Source organism: Anolis carolinensis, chromosome 2 (assembly GCF_035594765.1).
Source record: "Anolis carolinensis isolate JA03-04 chromosome 2, rAnoCar3.1.pri, whole genome shotgun sequence".
NCBI lineage: Eukaryota > Metazoa > Chordata > Lepidosauria > Squamata > Dactyloidae > Anolis > Anolis carolinensis.
In genome coordinates, this window is record NC_085842.1 from 47,195,991 (window position 1) to 47,218,055 (window position 22,065).

The following is a 22,065-nucleotide window of genomic DNA, read 5'->3' on the forward strand; positions in this document are numbered from 1 at the left end:
GGGTCTTCCTCAAATGATAAGAGAATCAGCAAGTGAAGCGAGAAACCTCAGGAGTCAACTACATCTCAACTTCAATATTCAATACATCCACAAAATATAAAATACAGGGTGCATCGTCCAAAATAGAACCTTATTATAGTGGCAAGAGTCTTTAACATTTTGTGGTCCATGCAATTTGCATGGTGAAAAAGTAGCAATGATGCGAATTGAGATTTTCTGCTCATTGTAAATGTGAATAACAAATTGCAAATGGCAGATGAGAGAGCCTCATGTATCTTGATGACCATGATATGGGCAACATGTCAAAAACCACCTAACACCTGAGTCATGTTTCAGACTTTTTTTTAGTATGGAAAAAGCCACGGATGCATGCTATGGATTAAAGAGAACATATAATCTAAAGCCTGAGGCATTCTTTCAGTCTTGTAACCTTTCAGAAAACAGTTCAGGTCCTCAGGGAAGTTACTGTATTCCCTGGTGGTTCTATTTGACTGCACAGGTACTCAGTCCAGAAATCTGGACATAGGGACACACTAAATAAGCTCAAGGAGATGTGCTCTGCTGTTGAAGATCTCCAGAGGCTGAATTCTCTGGGATTTCAACACTGTCGCTGAACACTCTTGGTCAAATTAGTGTTCTTGGTTCTTGGTCAAAAGCTCGAAAAGGCAAATCCACTGTGACAACCATTGTGGCTCTCTCAGTTTGTTTGTGTCCAAACTGATTCAGGTCATTTGTGTGATTTGGTCTTCTGGTTGGGACAAAATGAAAGCAATCTTTTGGGAAAGTACTGTGTGACTGCTTTGTCATGGACTGATTTTTACTGGTGGGTGTGTGGACAACATGATTCTGAATCTTCTGAAAGAGGTGGTAAGTTATGAAGATTGTCTTCCACCATTCTGCTCTTGGGAAATTCTCTGCTTATTTGACAGGCTTCCCTTCTGATAATTCAGCTGAGATAAGCATTTTCTTCTACATAGTCACTCTTCCTGACTAAAATAAAGGAAGCTCCATAGTTTACAAAACATCTAAACTAGCAATGAAACCCATTAACAACTATGGTACATACCGGGTTTGTTTTATTTTATTTAGAGTATTTTTGATGAAAGCAGTAGAAAATTCAGACTTCATCTAACCAAGTAAGAGTAGTTTATAGGCTCTCCCTTTTCTTTTCTTTTTACTACAAGCAAGGAAATCTGTGTTGCATACATGGGATCTGCACAAAGTCTGGTAGATGCTATATACTTGGATTTTAAAGACATTTTTGATAAGGTCCCTCAGTAGCTGTTTAAAAGAACAGGAAGCTGAGGAGAACTAAATCAACTGTTCTGGCAATGGAGGGGGGGGGGAGCAACATTTCCCAAGGATATGCACTGCAAATGGTACTTGCTCATAAATTCTAATCAGTTAAGTATGAGCAATGAGATGGCCAACTTGAAGGATCACACGAAATGAATCAGCAGGGTAAAAACAAAGATATAGTGTCGACTTTGAAGACAATCTCTGCAAATGGGGTGAATAATCAACAAAATGGAAAAGTTGTAAAGTGTAATTGCTTTTAAGTGTAAAGTTCATTGTATTTACATGTAAAGGGACATCTATTTGGACAAGGTTTTCCCAGGAGGAAAAAATACATAAATCTTTAAAATTATAAATGAGGAGATGAAAACAAATAGGGAACGGTGTTCATTCTCTGCTAAATACTGGAATCGTAAGCTGAGTGGTGGAAGATTCAACATAACCAAGTTTTTTTAACAGCATATAGTTAGAATATGTAATTTGCTACTGTAAAATGTGGTAGCTGTCACCCATATGTACAGTTGCAAAAAAAGGTAAAAAAGATTCCTGGAGAATAAAGTTTCAAATAGCCATTAGTCAAGATGATTATATGTTCTATCATTCAGGACAATAACATCCTACTTATCTGGGTAGGATATAGTCTTCTAGATCAGTCTATTAACCTCATGTCCTGGTCTGGGGTTTCTCATTGTCATTTTTATTTTTGGCCACTTGACTAGACAGATCTGATGCAGAAGGCTCTTCTTATGTTCTTACATAAACCCCCATATTCTCATAGTATTAATCAGAATACAATGATTATTACACAGACTTATACTCAATTTCTGACACTCTTGACTACTGGTGCCAACAAGTCCTATCACAAGACGCAAGGTAAGTTTCACCAGTAACTCGGAGGCACTTGTAGGCAAAGACTTTACTGTATTTTTTAAAAAATGGGAAATAATTGGCTTCAATTTTTCCGTTCATGTCAGAAGTCTGGGGTTTTTTTTCATGTGTGATGTGTAGACTGTCTGGGGGTTTAAAAATCAGCTCTGCACCATCCTGGCTTATTGGTGAACCAGGCCTCTCACCAATCCATCCTCAGTCAGACTGCTTGCCCATCCAGATAAGCAGCACCGACGGCACCACAGTCGTTAATCAGCTGTACGCAGCGGTTCTAAGACTTTATTATATATACAAACTATTTACAAGTTAGAAAGTCCATCGCTCATAGGACACATGCTTTCCTAAGCAAAGCAAAGCACGTCCTCCCTCCTTGCCGATCAGCGAAGCACTCACTGCCGATAACTGCACATTCCACAGCAGAATGACAAATGTCCTCTGAGACCGGAAGTCACGACCTATTGGCTCAGCAGGCTATCACTCAAACTGGCCTGCCATTAATACTTGTGCTGCTGGAAAAACATGTCCGGAATACACAGTTGCAAACCTCCAACAGTAAAAACACTTGATTCATCATTTCACCCTTACACCAAAAAAAATACACCAACATAGACACATCTACATCTCATCTTCTGTGGCAGCGATGTGTCTTTTGGGCACATTTTGAAGGTGGTTTTTTCATCCAGCTTGATTCTCCTTTGCCAAAAAGGCCATCAGTTCACTTCCAGTGGCAGTCAGAGAAACTGAATAAAGCCATAAATGTTTTCTGCATTTTCATTAGTTTTCTTTATTTTAATTTTTAAAAAAATAGAACGCACAGCTCCATGGGAACAAAAAGATGTGGGGTTTTTATTTCTCCATTGAGATAAAGGCCACAAATTTGTGTGGTTGCACAAAATCTGTCAAAAACATTTTAAAAGAAGACAGTGACATAAGGAAACATAGTATGGATTGGGATGAGTCACCCTTGCTTGTGTGATAAGTTTGATACATATTATTTTATTAGATACAGAAAAGACACAAACATATGAGATGGGACTGTTTCGATAGATTGTCACCTTGTCCTGGTGAGGAGGCTTGCATGTTCCAATGAACCTGCGGGCATAACCACCAGAGTCATCCATTCCCGTTCCCGGGGGGGGGGGGGGGGGCAGGGGAGGTTCCAGACCAGGCACAATTTGAAGACCTCAATGGCGGATCAGGAGGAAGATAGCATGGTACATGTTACAATGGCTGTGAAGGTGAAAGAAGGCTGCAACAGATTGAGAAGCCACCATCATCGTGTTAACCATGCCACTGGTTGGGAGCCTCACTGTGTGAAGACGTATGTGTTGATTGGGTGTGCACCGTCCTCCACACATAAAAAAAAAACTCACACAGAGACGTCTTCCAAGAACTTGGAAGGCCATAAGAAAAATTAACTCAAATCTGAAAATGGAGAAGTTGTGTGTGTTCACCAAAATGATTGTCTGCACCCGATTGAACTAGGCACTACAGATATGTAAAGTTTGAGAAAGACAGCTTGAAAAGCAGCATAGTGCCCCAGCAAGATTCTGGTATAAGTCTTCTTTGAATGCTGCCTGGCACTTATCAGCCAATCTCTATTTTGTCATCCTTCAATAAGGAGCTTGAAGGCATGCTAGGTAGAAAAACAACAACCAGTACTGGCTGCTTTTGTCTTGAAAATGAAATAGATTAGCCAGATCCATTTCATGTCAGTTTCAGGACCGGTTTGGGGTCAGAAATAAACTTGATCTCACACTTTACCAAGTGAGAAACATTCCAAGCACTATCCTGCTAATTTTCTATACTTCTTAATAGAACCAACCAAGAATGCTTGATTAGATTGCTATTTGGGGCCAAACTGCTTTGTGGTAGCTCTGCTTTTATAATATAGATAATTTACAACATCTATTGGACTATCTGGCATATTTATGAATTGCACAATTATTTATATAGATGATATTGTTTTTCTGCTCTAACATTCAGGGTAAAATCCTAACCAATATAGCTTTATGTGAAAGAATGCTGGGTGCGTTTACTCAGTAGCAAGTCTTACTCTCCTTACACAGCTTCCTCTTTTGTCTTTAGCTATGTAGGCCTATAATTATTTTCAATGTGATATGCCTGATTTCATGTTCCTAAACTCTTCTTTAGAAGCAATAATTTAAACAATGGCCGAATAAAATGACTATTCTGTACTTTTTTCACTTCTTTGTTATCAGTTTCACCTTTACCCTTGAGGGAAACAAGGTACTTGGCCTATAACCTCATCCTTTATCCACTCAGGAACCAGATTATTACCTCATAAAAGTTCATGGCAAAGCTATTAAAAATTAAAAGGACACTTTCCTTCCTACAAAATGATTTGTTGCAAGACAGAAGTATCAAACGGATGGGACATGGTAAATGCCCTCAGCTTCACTACCATCTCCATCCATTTAGAACTGTGTGAGAGCTTCAGGCTTCTGATCCAATCAGTTTGCCCACAACCACAATATCAACCTAACACAAGGTATAAGAGTCAAACAAATCAGTTGTGTAAGTAAGTTGTGGAGGGGAGGGGAGAAGCCTTGTTACTCTAGCTGAGGAAATGCAAAGCAAATATTCCAAGAGTTGGTATGATTCAGAATAGGTAGTAAAAAAAAGGACGAACCAGACTACAACAACACTGAAAAATCTTTCCAAAATTTGCATCCAGAGACTTCTACTAACATATGGTGGAAGTGTGACTTTCTACAAATATCCTCTGCAGGTGCCAATTTCCCTCCCCCACCAAGATGTGTCCAATAGTTCTAGTGGAATAAGCTCTTAAAATATTACTCAGGGTAGGCATCAGTCATGATACACATTCTAATCCATCTCGTTAATGAGGAAACTGTCATGAGGCTGCATCGTTTGGATCCTCACAAGAAATTAAATATGGACTCCTCATTGCCTGGTACTATGCCCACAAAGAGGCGTTTTTTCCGCTTTATTAACAAGTCCTGCATTCCCTCTGCTGGAAATAAGCTACACTACAGCAAGGGAACCAAGTGAAGTTTGTACAATAAAATTATATATTTTTAAAAAATACTTTGTTGGGGGGAAATGCTTTATTTTCCTTTTCAGGTTCAAATATAACATTTATAAAATAAAAAATGGTACTGCTTTTATATCTTATTCATACAATTTACCATGCTATCTAAAATTTTACAGAATGTTTAACATGGAGTGGCGAATTTCCAAAGGTCAACCACCATTGCAAAAAAAAAAAAATGTCAGGAGAAAACCAAACATGTCTAAAAGAGCATTTCTGGTATAAAATGTTGTTTTTTAAAAACATAAAACAATGCACGAGGAATCTGAAAACAAACCTGAACAAGAGGTGCTGTCCCAGTCTCTTTCAAAGCCGATCTTATCTTCATTTTCTGTCCTTCCTTTTCTCCAAAGAAACTCTACAAAACAGATTAAGGACCTGATCACATTAGAGTTTGGGTCCACTTTAAATCCACCTTATAGGAGGGGCCTTTAAACAGCTCAGCCAGACAGGTCCTGGGCCTCACCAAACTACAAACCCCAGAATTCTGCAGGAGGCAGAAACCAGATTTAAAGTGGATCCATGCTCTGGTGTGATGAGGAAGTAAATCTGCCTTCCATACGACAGGGACAAGAAGTGCTGGTGTAGAGCACAAGGTCGCCAACTGTACTACATCCCTGAATGGCAACTGGTAGCTTCAATGGTGGTGTGATACTCCAAATTTTAACCTGAAATTTAGGGTTTGTCTGTATTGGTCAGAAACCTCAAATTGGATGAGAAGTCACTCTTGGACATCATACAGCATTCAGGGATTTCCAGTCTATAATGTGGGGTAAAACTGGTTAACTTGGTTTTACCCCACATTAACGGAAGTTGCAGAACACCCCTGAGGTACAGCAGCTAAAGTGTGCTCCATCTCGCATTTTCCCCTGGGGCATCCAAACGATGCCTCAGAAAAAAAATTAATGCTTTAGGGACAAAGCAAGAAAACCCTGCTTTGTTCCAAAATAATTTGTCAGCTGCAAAGACCTGGAGCTGAGGCCGCTGTGTAGATGGGACTGGGGTTGCACTGTGCTAATTCTAGTGGCCATCTACACACCCCTCTCGTGTTTCCTGCACTGCTGGAGCCCAAGAAATTCAAGACAGCCTCCACCCTCTCCCAAAACCCTTTTTAAAAGCCTTTAAAAAGTAAAATAACCTACCCAGCTGCCATTATTCTGCTGCCAGAGCTCTCCTAGCACATAGAAATTATGTTCCAGGGGATGGGAGGGGGAAGGAATAAAATTGCTCCTGGCCCCCCTTCTGCTGGCACATCATTTCTACGCACCAGGAGAGCTCTGGCAGCAGAGTAATGGTGCCCGGGTAAGTTATTTTACTCCCCCACCCCCATTTTTAAGGGATTTTGGGGAGAAGTGTGAGTGTCTCTCTGTCCTCCTGGAAGGTTGCAAAAGGGCATGTGAACTCCCCCCCCCCCCTGAGAAAAGCACACACTTTCTGGGGTGTGTGTGTACTTGAACCCTGGAGCACTTGTGTTTTAAAAATGCAACTGGTCCCTGGTTAAAGGACTGTGTGGAACTGCCCTGAACTTCATACCATAGCAAAAAGGGGATGGAACAAAACTTTACTGTCATTTGTCCCTTGTCATTTGGACCTCCAGAGAGTTCCTGACTGCCACTGGGCACCTCTATGTCAGCAAAGACATCTGTCTGACCTTGAGAAATGAATGGGTTCAGCTGCAGAAAGGTGCCTGCCTTACCTATAGTAAGGAGGGGAATTGCCCGCCCATGTCACATGTTTTGTTGATGTCAGCAAAGGTGCCTAGCAATTGCCAGGCACAACAATAAACAATAACAAAAGACAGCAAAAGTAATGGTGACCATCCAGTGGAGCTGGGACAGGTTCAGCTAAATTAGGCAATCTGGATTCCACTCTCACCACTAAGCTCTGGACTGATCTGAAAGTTTGTGGAACTATCTGAGGATTGAATCATGATGTTGCATTGTTGAGATATGGTTTAATATTGTGGATAAATTCTTTAAACTTCTGATTGACAACATGAATCACTGACCTTTCCTATTCCCAAACTCTTGGAAGGTCAAGTGGAATGATTCCTACTCAACAGATTTCATATCACATCAGCAATTGGTTGTCAGTGGTCCATTAGACATGTGTTTGCCACCTTTCATCTTTCACCTGCTATACAGATGTGGCCACAAACCCCCACCAGATTCTTTCTCTTCAGTTCAAAAGAAAAGTGGGATAGTCCATTTTACTTTTATCTATTCACTAACCCACTGTCATTGCTCAGGCTATTGAATGAGGTGATGATCTAAATATATAGCAGGAGCTACATCTTTTCACTTTGCTTTTTCAAGGTGCTATTTTGTTTATTTTTATTTGGATTTTACCAATTGTGGTTGTTAGGAGACTTTGCATATATGGGAAATCTTTTCCTAAACCTTGTAGTTGCATGAACATAGGGGGGGATGCTGGCAAAAACGCATCCGGGGAGGGTATGATTAAACCCATGCTTTCAATAGAAATCAGTCTCCAATCCCAATCATGAAACAACTGAAACAAAAACATAGACTATTAAATTAAGATATAATTTGACCCTTAGACATTTGAGGCAAAAAGTACGTTACACATTGGAATATGTTCAGACAAAACTACATTCTCGCTCTCACATTTTTGCCACATCCTTGTTAAAGGTTCTCTGGAGCAAGATGTGAAGCATTGGAACAAATAAAGAACATAAGAAATATGCTAGATCATACTTTATGTTTTCTACTCCAGCATCCTGTTTCTCACAAAGGGCAAACAGAGTTTTATGTGAAGCCCACAAGCAGAACTCTGAATGTGTCTCTCTGTGTGTTTTCCCCCAGTTGCTGACATTTAGAGGCCTACCATCTCTTTTTCTAGTAACTTCTAATTAAGTTGATCAGCAGTTCAACTTGGAACAAAAATGTGGTGAACCAGGGTGGTTGGCTAAGGTATTATAGAATCTTATTACATCTGAATGACAAAATATCACCCAATATTGCCTTTTCCCAGACCATATATTGAGATAACCAGGTGAGAGCAAAGATCATTTAATCTGAGAACTAGACTGGTGAAAATGACACTCTAGGATTAGAAAAATATAACTTCAAATCAATTTTGATGCATGAAATTCATCCATTAATAATGGGCTGGACTCTTTTTTTTTTCTTGCCTAACCTACCTCATAGGTTAGGGTACATATAGGGGGAAAGCACATTTTAGACTGTTTGGGGGAAATAATCAACATGTAATAACATAAATAAATAGAAAATTATGCCTTTGATTGAAAATATATTCAAAAATGATATTCAGTAGATCTCACGTAGAGAAAAAGGCAGGATATAAATTCAATAAATAAGTAAATATATATTTAATGGAGACAGCTTTATTTTCTTTGATAAATTATCATATTTTTACCCGCTAAACATATAAAAAACACCAATTCCCAAGATTATTGTAAATATTCATTTTATCTCTAATACCAACATCATCACTTCATAATATCCCAGAGCATAATGCAAGATGCTCAGCAAAAAGACATTAATTTTGATCTATAAATTGAAAGTTTCAAAGATGTTTTAATATTAAAATTTCAGTAACTGGTAGCTTAAAAGATTTTAAAGAAAGTGCTGTGTTTTTATAAAAAGGGAGAAATCTAGCATGGAATTGCAGAGTAGCTCTTATAGGTCATCTATCTGAATACTCACTCAGAGCTAAAGCATCCTGAAAAGATTGTCAAGCATTGAAGATCACAATTTAGCTGCTCTTACTATCAAGCAGTTTCTTCTAACATTTGGCTGCTCTTACTATCAGTTTCTTCTAACATTTGGCGGAAATGCGGCCCTCAGAGAACGTGGTACTTCGTCCTTTTTTTCATTTAACATTATACTTTTCTTTCCTTCAAGCTACATTTTTTGCCTGTTCAGTTCATCCATTGTTTTTTCAATTTATGATAGTCTACATTTCTCAAAACATATTAACTTTGTTGTCTAAATAGAAGAATGTTTTCACAGTCTAAATTATTTGTCTGACAACTCTATCAGTAGTAGCTCTCTGAGATGAAAATATCCAAACAACCGTATGATGAAATGCAGAGAAATGGCTACAGATTTGTTTCTTTTGGCGCGAGAAGGCAAAGGAGTGGGGAGTTGTTAGCACAAGGCTAAGAAATACGTAAAAGAGTGTTTTGACTAGTGCACTTAGTAAACAAAAAGGGAGCAGGGAGGAGTCTATACAAACAATACCAAGGCCTCATTTTGCAATCTTCTATTTGTCAGACATAGAGAGAAAATGATCTGCCCACTTTCACAGTGTTTTTCCAAAATATTTCTTAGATCTACATGATCAGTACGAGCTATAAAATAGCCTGCATGTAAGAAACAACAACAAATAAGTCTGTGAAGCTTTACTGATGGTTTGATGGTAAAAAATTAAAATTGCTAAGTGGGAAACAAATTTGGGTTAAACTTTGTCCTTAGTTCTTGTATAGTCCCTTTGGGGAGCAAGAGCGTTACATAAATAAAATTGTTTGTTGTTGTTGTTATTATTATTATTAGTCTGGTGACAAAGTAAGCCCTCAAAAACTCCATCTTAACCAACACAACTTTCCAACCGAGCAGTGCCAGTGAAAATCAACTTCCCAACAAAATGCAAATATCTTTTTAAAAATACGTGAGCCAATTAAGACACAAGTGTTTAGCTGTAATTACCTATGTATTATTCATAGGTAATTTACAAGATGAACTTCTTTTGGTAAAATATTAAACTGTTTACATGTAGTAGGGTAGAGAACATTTCAACTGTTTTCCTTGAGCACACTACAAAGCAGAAACTCTCTATGCAACAGCATCGAGCAGCATTACAGTGTACACTGTGTAGTAATCAGAAAATGTTTGACCTTAGATATCTACTTGACCCCACAGAAATGCAGACTCGCTTGCTATAAAATCCTAAACAATGGGGCAGACAAGGTCACAGGGTCAAAGCAAGTATTAACAGGTCATTGTGAAACCCACTTGGGAGCAATTACTTCTGGTCACGGCTAAGTGGACACTTGATTGAATACCACTAAGACAGCTCACATCCCACAGATAACAATCCTCACAGCGATTAAGAATTAAAGCCCCCATGATTCAGCCTTTATTACTCAAATGAACCTAACTATTCCATAAAAAACTCGGGGTATATGCATGATGCAAGGTCTAAATTGAAATGCCACCTCATTAAACAATAATATCTAATTTTATCTAAATGAATTTTCATGAAAGAATGCCACACAGCTCAGGAATTTTTAAAATGAATTATCACAAGTGATACATTATTTCCACCAAAACTGCAGCAAGAAAAAATAGCTTTTAAGGATGAAAAAGAAACATCTATGTTGAATGGAAATTGTATTTCTCTCTGACTTATAGAGAAGGGTTTTTTTAATGCTTCTGTCAGACAATGGAGTAAGATTTTTTCAAGAAATCAAAACAATGTTTTTATGTTTTGTCAGGTACATTTACCCTAATCAGAAAAACAGTAAGCATATAAATGCATGCAATATGTCACTGTGCACGGAGGACATCTATGCAAGAAAGGTTATGTCAACATACCAATTTTTTAAAATCTTATGGGGTGGAGAGAACAGACATACAAAAGAAAGCCATATTATTTGTACTGGGTAGACATTCATTGTTTCCACTGAAAGCAGGTTCACCCACTCCCAACTGGGCAGGATGCATTCTGGAATTGCTGTTCTTGTTGTTGTTGTTCTACTGTATTATTTTTATTTTTATTATTCATTTTAGATGAAGCACAAAAGGTACAGAAAGTATAGGAAACAGAGATGTGGGCAGCAGCTACTTGTGAGTGGAAGCATTTGTTTAAAAAAAGAAAGGAAATCAATCAGTATATATCAGTACAGGAAGCCTATCAGATGGATTAGGGACTGCAGCTCTGCTGGACAGTGGACCTGGTTGAGAAGTAGAACCCAGGTTTTCTTTTAGATTGCAAATGCATTTTGGCTGCCAAAAAACATCAATAACACACTACTGTATGTATGCAAGCAGTCCCAAGCAAGCCTCATAGGCAAAAGGATGAAAAAAGGAGACACCTCATCAAATTAATGGAACTGGTCTGTAATTTACAAGCATTGAAAAAGCAAGTTGTCCGAAAGCGAGTCATCCAAAGGCAGTAGAATTCATTCATTTATACAAAGGCAATGCTTAGGATATTTTTCCATTCCAGAAGGTAACCATAAAAACTCATGATAATAGCATACATGAAATTATGGTATCCAGCCTTCTAAACAGCCTCCTACACCCTTGATATCCTCCATATAAGTTGGACTTTAGCTTCTGAATCTGAAAGTCAGCTGTGGGAGTGGCTGTTCACCTGATTTGGGAAAACCCAAGTTGGTAGATACTGTTCTAAACTAAAAAGGGCTCAATACTAAGTTTTGTACACTTAATGTTTTATTTGCCCCACCCAATGGATCCTGCTAGCAGCTAGCCTGTAATTTTAGGATTAGATGTTCCACCTAGCAATGAATGCTCTGAGTAAACTGGCAGAACCTAGTTCAGGAAAGTATTTTTCCCCTGGCAACGGTCAATGTTATGCCCAATATGATGATGAGAGGTTTTCAACTAGATATTTACCAGAGATTTATCATAACCATACCATTTCTGATTTCTATGTATGGTTGTGAAAAGTTGACACTAAAGAAAGATGACAAAAAGATAATCAAGTCATTTGAAATATGGTGCTGGTGAAGAGTCCTGTTCTACCAAAGTTCTATCAAAAGGACAAATGAATGGGTTCTAGAGAAAATCGGGACTAAGAAATAATAACAATAATCCACTCTTCCACCACAACTGGCTCATTTAGATGAACAATAAAATATCCAAAACATAAACATTAAAATAGAAATAAACTAGTCACAGTATTAAAGCATTCGACAAATCAATACAAGAATAAAATATGATTCAAATATAAAAACCTCTAAAAACAGTTCAAATAACATATCACCCCCAAGCTTTTATTGAGACAGGCTTTAGCCTGCCATTGGAAGGACAATTCTGGCCTCCAGAGCCCTGGGGCAGCCCCCAAGAAGACCTCTGTTGTGTCCCCACCCACTGGTAATGGGATTGAGGTTAGAAAGTGATACTATCATTGTTGAGTTCTTTCTTATGGGGACTGTAAGATAAATCTATCACTTGGGGGAGGTTCTACACTGACCCTTTATCACAGGGCTGATCTGATGAATGTGGCCACTTTTACTGACCCCCATTTCTGTTGTCACAGCAACCAGTGGACATGAATTTCCTAGTGTCACACATTGCCCGGAGGTGTGCTAGCTGGGGCACCAGAGTGATGCAGAGGGGAAAGGTGGGATTGCACCCTTCATTCCCCTCTCCCTTCTCTGATTGCCTCCTGTTCTGGCTACCATCACTCGGGTGACAACTGACTAAAACTTGCCATGTCCTGCAGCAAGAACAAAAAAGAGAGGGGGCAGGTGGTAGATGCCATTCCATGTTCCAGTCACCTGATCCCAGGAAATACAGGATGGTTGTGTAAACAGTCACAGCCATTCCATCTTGGAACTACCTCAATTGCTTACATGGGCTCAAAGTTGCAGTTTGTTCCAGATTCTCAGGGAGAATTCGGAGCAACCCACAAGTCTAGTTAATGGGGTTCAAGGCCATGTTAACCCAAATCAATTCTGTATATTGTCTGACCATCACAGAGCTGATTTATCCACCCTTTAGGAAAATGGGTCAGTATAGATGGTTTTTTTTTTTGAAAAAAAATGTTCAGAGAGTCTCACTTTGACTTCCCCTGAGGCATAGAGAGTGTGGCTTGTCCAATGTTACTCAATGGATCTCCATGGCTGAGCAGGGATTTGAGGCCTGGTCTCCAGAGTCAGAGCCTAATGCTCAAGCCACTCACTCAAAAAACAAAACAAAAAACAAAACAAAACACTATTGCTCACTGAAATGAAAACCAGGAGAAAATTAGGGGAAAAAGCCTATATTATGAGCCTTCAAGGTGCCACGAGATTCTCAGGTTGTTTATGCTGAAGCAGACCAGCATGATTAGCATGGCTCCACCTTGCCCGGAAACATTTTACATGAATTGTAAGATGATGCACTGAAGAAAACTCAATGAAACCTCATAGCTTAAATAAATCAGTTAGTTTGAAAAGTACTATTGCATTCCTTCACTCATCTTCCCTCCCACTTTTATGTTGGAGCAGACTCACACAGATATTTTTATTCATATATTTATTATTCTTACAAACTATTAACGGAAGAATAGCAATCATGTAGCCTTCCAGATGTTGCTGAACTGCTATTCTAAGAAACCCCAGACACATGGCCAATGGAGAGGAATGCTGGGAAATGCAGTTCAGCAATATCTGGAGTGCAGATGATTATCACCTTTGATTTATGCATTTGATCTAGTTTACATCTCTTTCATTATTTATTTATTTATTTATTTATTGCATCATTTATATCCCGCGCTTCTCACCCCCAGAGGGGGACTTAGGGCGGCTTACAATCAAGCATAAAACAGAGTATATAAAAAGCAGATACAATTCAACAATAACATTAATTAAAACATCCATATAAATATACAATACATTCAAATATAAAAATACATTCAAAGGGACGTTCCAGGTCATAATCCAAGTCTGTCAGTTCTTTGTCATGAATCCATTATAGTTAATGCTGCATCCATCATTCGAAAGCCTGGTCCCATAACCAAGTTTTCAATTTTTTTTTCGAAAAGACAAGCGAGAGGGAGCCTGTGTGATCTCATTAGGGAGGGCGTTCCACAGACGAGGGGCCACCACTGAAAAGGCCCTGTCTCTTGTCCCCACCAGTTGCACTTGCGAAGGTGGTGGGATCGAGAGCAGGGCCTCCCCAGAAGATCTTAAGCTGCGATACGTTCAGACAAGTAAGCTGGGCCAGAACTGTTTAGCGGTTTATAGGCTAAAGCCAGCACTTTGAATTATGCTCGGTACCAAATTGGCAGCCAGTGGAGCTGACGTAACAGAGGACTGGTGTGCTCCCTGTAAGCTGTCCAATTAGCAGCATGGCTGCCACCCGTTGAACTAGTTGGAGGTTCCGAACAGTCTTCAGAGGCAGCCCCACATAGAGTGCGTTGCAGTAGTCAATTTGGGATGTAACTAGAGCGTGGACCAGTGGCCAAGTCAGGCGTCCCAAGATATGGGCACAGCTGGCACACAAGTTTTAATCTCCACTGCTGAGATCTGGGGTTCCAGGCTCAGCGATGAATCTAGGATCACCCCCAAGCTGCAAAGCTGCACCTTCAAGGGGAGTGTGACCCCATCCAGCACAGGTTGTAACCCTATGCCCTGTTCAGCCTTGCGACTGACCAGGAGGACGTCTGTCTTGTCTGGATTCAATCTCAATTTGTTCGCTCTCATCCAGACCATCACAGCGGCCAAGCACTGGTTCAGGACCTGGACAGCCTCCTTAGTGATAGGTGGAAAGGAGTGACAGAGTTGGACATAATCTGCGTACAGGTGACACCATACTCTGAAACTCTGGATGATCTCTCCCAGCAGCTTCATGTAGATGTTAAACAACATGGGGAACAGTACTGACCCTTGCGGGACCCCAAAAGACAATGGTTGCAGGCCCGAGCAAGTGTCCCCAATATCACTCTCCAGGAATGAGAAGAGCCACTGCAAAACAGTACCTCCAAGCCCCATTCCTGCGAGGCATCCCAGAAGGATACCATGGTCAACGGTATCGAAGGCCACTGAGAGGTCCAGCAGAACCAGCAGGGACACACTCCCCCTGTCCAGATCATCTACTAAAGCTACCAAGGCTGTCTCGGTACCATGTCCCGGCCTAAAGCCAGATTATGTCAGATCTGAAAATCAGTGTCTACCAAGAATCCCTGGAGTTGTGAGGCAACCACACGTTCCATGACCTTGCTCAAATAGGGAAGATTGGAAATTGGCCTGAAGTTTCCAAATTGAGTGGGGGCCCAGTGATGGCTTCTTCAATAGCGGTTTGATCACAGCCATTTTTAGGCTCGTTAGAAATTTGCCTTCCTCAAGGGAGGCATTCACCACCACCTTCACCCACTCTGCCAAACCCCCTCTGGCTTCCTTTAACAGCCAGGATGGGCAGGGGTCTAAGATGCATGTGGTGGTCTCACCTCTCCAAGGATCTTGTCCACGTCTTCGAGCTCAACCAATTGAAAGAATCCATCAAAACTGGACAAGCAGGTGCTCATATTACATTCTCAGAGACTGCTATTAATATGGTGTCAAAATCGAAGCAGATCAGAGCGACTTTGTCCGCAAAGAACCGAGCAAATGCTTCACAGTGGGTTGCTGAGTTGTTAGGGATCACGCCTTGTGTGGCGGGATTTAACAGCCCTCTGGCCACCTGGAACAGCTCCACCGGACGGTTCTTTGCAGATTTTAATAGGTCTTCCACCCCTGCAGAGCTTAGGGGGTGCAATGAGCCTAAACCTGATCAGATGATAATCAATCCATGGCAATGGAACGATGGTCAGCTCCTTCACACCGCCACCTTCCTCCCATCCCTGGCAGAAAACCAGATCTAATGTGTGCCCAGCTCTGTGGGTAGGGCCTGTTAATAGTTGTTACAACTCCATCCAACAGAATCCTACGTTTTGTAATTGGATTAGGAACTTACAATACTATACAGACATGCAATAGAACAGGCATGGGCAAGCTTCGGCCCTCCAGGTGTTTTGGACTTCAACTCCCACCAGAGCCGGCCCTAGGTATTTTTCAAGTGTAGGCGAACAGAATTTTGGCGCCCCCCCCCCCCCAAAACCAATCACTGAAAAATATTTATTTATTTATTTATTTACAGTATTTATATTCCGCCTTTCTCACCCTGAAGGGGACTCACATTACACATATAAGGAAAACATTCAATGCCTTAACATAGAACAAAGACAGAGACAAACGCAGCTCCGAGCTGGCCTCGAACTCATGACCTCTTGGTCAGAGTGATTTGTTGCAGCTGGCTGCAGCTGGCTGCTCACCAGCCTGTGCCAGAGCCCGGGCTAAGTGAAAGCGTTGGATAAGTGAAAATGTTGGATAATAAGGAGGGATTAAGGAAAAACCTATTAAACATTAAATTACATTAAGATTTTACAAATTAAGCACCAAAACATCATGTTTTACAAGAAATCAACAGAAAAAGCAGTCTCGACTGCACCCACGTATGTTTTGTGCCCCAAGCGACCGCTTAATTCACCTCATTGTTGGACTGACTCTGACTTCTACAATTCCTAACAGCTGGTAAGCTGGCTGGGATTTCTGTGAGTTGGTGTCCATGAAATTTCCCATGTTAACATCTGCCATCAATGAGCAGATCTGCTTTATTGTAAAAAACTAATACAGAGACACTTCTTTTGGGATGGTAGCCACTGAAACCATCGTGTTTCCCTTATCACTTGCCTATGCCTCAGCATTACATGTGTTTCATGATTTGTGCCTCAGCATATGCAAAGTGCTACACAAGGACATAATATCTGACAGTAACTGCTTCAGTTCTCGGAGCAAAGGAACTCTGGGAGAGGTGGGCTTAGCTGAATGTCTATGCTGTGGAAACAGGTGATTGTCTAAGTTCCTCTCCCAGAATGCCTTGGCTCTGAAGACATGGTTCCCACCACAAAACTAGCCATTTGGAAACAGATGTCTTCTTTCATGCTTGCCAACAGGATTCTAGCCATATCATTTGGTTTCATTTACTTGCACCCTGGGGGGGGGGGGGGGGGTTGATCTCTCTAGGACTTTGCTAGGTCCTCTGGGAGATACTATGGTCTACTTTCCCTGAAGGTTACCACAGGGCTGCTTTAAAAGATTTAGCAAATCCCTAGAAAATATTCTTTCTCTAGGTTCTCCAATGCAACTCTGGCAAAAATTGACCAGAGAAACCTCCAGGAAAACATAGAGAGCTCTTCTCTCAGGTTATTAAGAAGTTATTTCCAGTTTTTTGTACTTTCCACATAGTATTGCCCTGGCTTGACCAAGATGTGAATCTGAAAAGCATCTGATGAAATTGGTTCTGGTCCATGAAAACATAGGTCAAATGTTTTCTTCTTCAAGGTGTTAAAAGACACTTCAATGTTTTCAGTACAACAGATTAGCATAGCTAACCACACACAACATTTTTCAAATAACTCTACTTAATAATAGCTGGGAAAATCTGGAGAATTCTCATCAAAGACAACCTAATAATGAACCAAGACAGGCAATGTTTGGAGGTTTATTTTGTTGTTTAAGTGTAATCTACATGTTGTTTCAGAAGGAGGAACCCTATTTGAAATCGCTATATCTCTGCAACCATAAACCATCCACGAGTAAAACTCTTACCCCTTGAAAGGATGGGTTTCAGATGACTACTGCTAGATGCCTGTCGCAGGGCACAAACAGCCCTTGGTCACAGTCATTTGCAAGATGGTGACCCCACAACATAAGGCTTTTTGTGTTCTGCAGTTCAGCAACTCTCTTGATGTGGTCTGTACAACAAGCAGAGAGCACAGAGAACATTTATGAAATAGTTGGTAAAACCTGATAACTCGTTAAACCATTTGTAGCTTTTTGTGTAAATGTAACATGTTGCCATCATGGCATAAACTGCTTTGAAATGAAGTCCATCATTTTGAAACACTATGTTTTAGAGACAAGTGAAAGAGAAGACTGGAATGTTTTAACTGGTTATTAATTATTTATTTAATTACTTTTTTTTAAAAAAAATTATATATTGTGTACCACTTGGGTTGACTTGGTAGAACAAGAAAAAATAGATAGATGGGCCAACCTGTGGATGGACAGACTGACAGAAACTTCTTGTCAGCAAACATTATCTCCTCAAATGTCTCTTCCTGTCTTTACAGCCACTAGGAGGAGGAGTTCCCAGCAACAACAAGCAGAGAGTGTGGGAGGAATAAAACCATGCTTTATCTTGCTCTTGTGAATACCTAAGGGAATATATTTTTCTTATACTTTCCTGAGTCAAACATCATGACCAGACATGATAAGCAGCTATGATTGTTGGGGAAATGGAAGAATACCTGTCTGTGTCCTGTTTCTGAATCAAAGGTCTATTTGAAATGTAACTTTAGTAAGTGTTGTCTATAAAACAGAAAGAATATGCAGGTCTAGCATGCTAATTAACAGTAGCATGCTATTTAACAGAAGTCTTGGAGCAGTTTCTTTATAGTACCAGAATGTTCTTTCTGCAGCTAAAGCATGTACAGTAGAGGTGATGATCTGTTAAGTGGCAAAGAAATGAAAACCAACAGAATCTCTGCAAGAGCTTAACTGGGAAAGCATGGCTACCAGGCTTAATAAACAAGCAAACAAATAAACTTGGTAAAGCACATCAGATTGTTTGGACCTCGCTGAAATGTTTCGATGTGTACAGAAAGGAAGAACAGTGTGTAAAGGAACATATAAATAGGAAATCCAGATCATTCTGTAAAGCAGTGTCTTGTTATGCAGAAATTTCACTATCTTCTAATATTTGGGAAAGTTTTTCTTTAAAAAAAACAAACTTCCATGGAACTTTTTAAAAAGGATTTAAAGACATTTATGAGTACAATACAATCCACTCCCTTACCATTACAGAAAGCCATGCACAGATATTTTGACATGTCTTTGGCTTACCTCTACCACATTTAGATGAGAGAACAGATAGGTGTTTTTGACCATACGTCTTTCTTTCAGGGAAGAATGAAGCAGATTGATTGGACTGTCCAAACCAGTCTGGACAAACCACACAGATATTGGGGTTCCTCAATGGCTGGGATTATCCTCATTTCCAAAGTGCTTCAGAATAGCCTGGGACTCATTCATGTTACTCAATTAGATGTATAATTATTATTTCATTTTAACTGTACTGGGCTTTGCAGTGTGGTGAATCACTGGAGTGCTCTGGCCTAGTATTGCTAAGTGTCACTGCAAACAGTGAACCCTAGATTTTGACAGGGTGGAACAATAGCAATTGAAGTGAAATCAGAATGCTATAATTAGGTAATGTATATGAACCCCAAGTCACCCTCCCTCCCTTTTGTCAGAGGTTTCACCGGTCATCTGTGGTTGGAGTGAGGAAGAAATATATAGAGCTCATTCCAAGGACTGATTACAAGGTGCCTGTTTCCCATATTCCGGTACACACTTCTTTGCATTTATGGCAGGCGGATTTCAAGCCATGGCTTCCGCATCCTGATTCAAAAAGCATGATCCTTTCTTGATAACATTTAATAATTCCATTTGACTAAAAGAGACTCTGAGTAACACATAGGGAGCTGGGTATGCTTCATTATAGGCATTGTTACATTATACCTGAGGCAATTATTGTTCAGTTTAATTAGAATCAGATAGTGTAATGGGGTTGGTACATTTTGTGCCTGGGTTAGAAGTCTTTCGCAACAATATTGCAGGGAAATACATAGTAGCATTCTAGATTAATCTTTCACAAACTCTTTTCACAATGCTTTAAAGTCATAATTATAATGTGTGCTGAAACTACAACTTTCCTTTTGCTCCCAATATATTTCCTCTGTTCCCCATTCCATGCACCTCAGAGAATGAGAAAATTCAATTCAGATTACTATTTTGTTTTTGGGTTTTTTGGGATTTTTTTTTAAAGCACTACAGGAAGGCATCGCAACAATATGACTTGAGTTACATTGATGGTGTCTAGTAATTTATTTGTTTTGGCAAGTAACTGTCACATATTTTGCATGTGTGTTAAACACAAAATCCAATTAAATAACAACTCCATGGAAGGCCCCCTTAAATGTACCTTGTGGCATCTTTCTCAATGTGGCAAATTATTTGTATATTGATTTTACTAACTTCATTTTAAAAACTGCTACAGTAGCACTTAAGTAAACAGAATAAAGAAAGACACATCATTTCAGTTCATAAGCATTCAAAATAAGCGGAGAGGGAAGCATTCAAAGGCATTATAGTGGGTATAATTCTTTAAATGAAAACCTCTTTGCCTTGACTTCAGATTTCCATCAGAGCCTCTGGTGGTGCAGTGGAGTAAACCCTTGTGCTGGCAGGACTGCTAACTGACAGGTCAGCGATTCGAATCTAGGGAGAGCGGGTGAGCTCCCTCTGTCAGCTCCAGTTACCCATGCGGAGACATGAAAGAAGCCTCCTACAGGGTGGTAAAACATCAAACACCTGAACATCCCTTGGGCAATGTCCTTGCAGATGGCCAATTCTCTCACACCAGAAGCGACTTGCCATTTCTCACTCCCAACACACACAAAAAAAGACTTCCATCATCCCATGATCTGAAGAGTGGTAGAGATGTTAATTGGAAAACCATTGTTCGTCCCTTTTCCCAGATGCATATAGCCCTCGGATCTACTGGGAAATTGGCTCGGCAGGGCTTCATAGTCCTTTCAAGCAAGTTTTTCAGATATAGGATAGGGGAAGCATTGGGAGGAGGAGGTCACCTCAGCCCATTGCCCTGCATTTCGCAAATTCTGGTGTTCCATTGGCCAATTTCCTGCATTGGATTCTGTCCTCGCTTTCTTATTGTCAGTCATATGAATTGCCAGCCCTTTCAACATTTAGGGCATTTGCATCTTTTTAGTTCTTATTATGTTCTATCCCACTCCCACAACTGTATAAATAACTTAACACTCATATACTTTAATACCACTCAGTGCTACATCCAAAGAAATGGGGTTATATCCATAAAAACTCATGCAACAGTAAAAACTAGTTAGTCTTAGAGGTCCTGCCACATATATTTATTTTTTAATTCTTCCCCTTCCTTTCTCCTTCCTATGCATTGCAATTACTTTCATCTTGTTCTATGTTCACAGCATTGGTTCAGATGCAAAGCTAAACCATAGTCAGGAGATCATTTTACTAAATCCAGTCCCATAATGGGCCATACCTATGTGCCTGGCAGCAATAATTATCTGATATTTGTTGTTATTATTTGTTGTGATGGGACAAAGAGAATGTTTGAGGGCTACAATCTATTTTAACTGGGAAACAATCCATCTAAAAATGGGGGGAGGGAGTCAGCCAGGACCCTCCCAAACATCATGTGGAGTTCATGCAATACACAGCTCCCATCACTATGATATACTGTAGCTCAGTCTCCAGGATTTTCATGCAAAGACCTTCCATTTTTATTTTTAAAACAGATTAAAGTGTGCATTTTAGATTAAAGTGATGATTTCCATGTTCTCAGAGCTATACAACAGGCAGACATTCAACATTGAATGTCTAGATATTCTACAGTTTGTCACCCGTCATGCAGAGTCTGGTGAGATGGGAGAAGACAGCAGGTGATAGCAAGATTTATTTTTATTTTTTTGCAGAAGTGAAGCCAACATGGGAATTTGTCTCCTAGAGAAAATTCAAAGGACTACTGAAGAAAATTAAAATGAATTATATAGGATGGGATTTGCTCCCCCCCCACAGCCCACCACCCCAGACTTTTTAATGCATCTATAGTGTTGAGAGAAAAGGAGAAAGAAGAAAAGTGTGCCATGAAATAGCTTAGCCTGTATGGAATAAACTTAAAAGCACAGATTTCAATTAGATAAACTGGAATACTACAAAGGTATCTTAATTTTCATTACACATTATCGGATTAAGATTTTTATTTCCACTTATAACACATATTTATGCTGATGTGTACATTTGGAACAGATTCCTCCTGAGGTAGGAAGTCAAAAGACAGGCCTATAAAAACAACTCTGTTTCTGCTTACTAAATGCATTATCTTGTGCCAACAGATACACCCAAAACATGTCCCACCTTTTCCCTTCTTCTG

At 39.9% G+C, this 22,065-nt stretch overlaps 1 protein-coding gene across 11 annotated transcripts in view; it reads right to left on the reverse strand.

Annotated features, from left to right (window-relative positions):
- Window positions 1–22,065, reverse strand: part of foxp1 (forkhead box P1) — a 702,210-nt gene that overhangs the window by 623,786 nt on the left and 56,359 nt on the right. Inside the window, exon 3 of one of the 11 annotated variants that reach the window (XM_016991767.2) lies at window positions 5,538–5,618. The exons of the other annotated variants lie outside the window; for them this stretch is intronic. The gene's annotated coding sequence lies outside the window, so the exon portion shown is untranslated. The remainder of the gene's footprint in view (window positions 1–5,537; window positions 5,619–22,065) is intronic. 11 annotated transcript variants of the gene reach the window in all.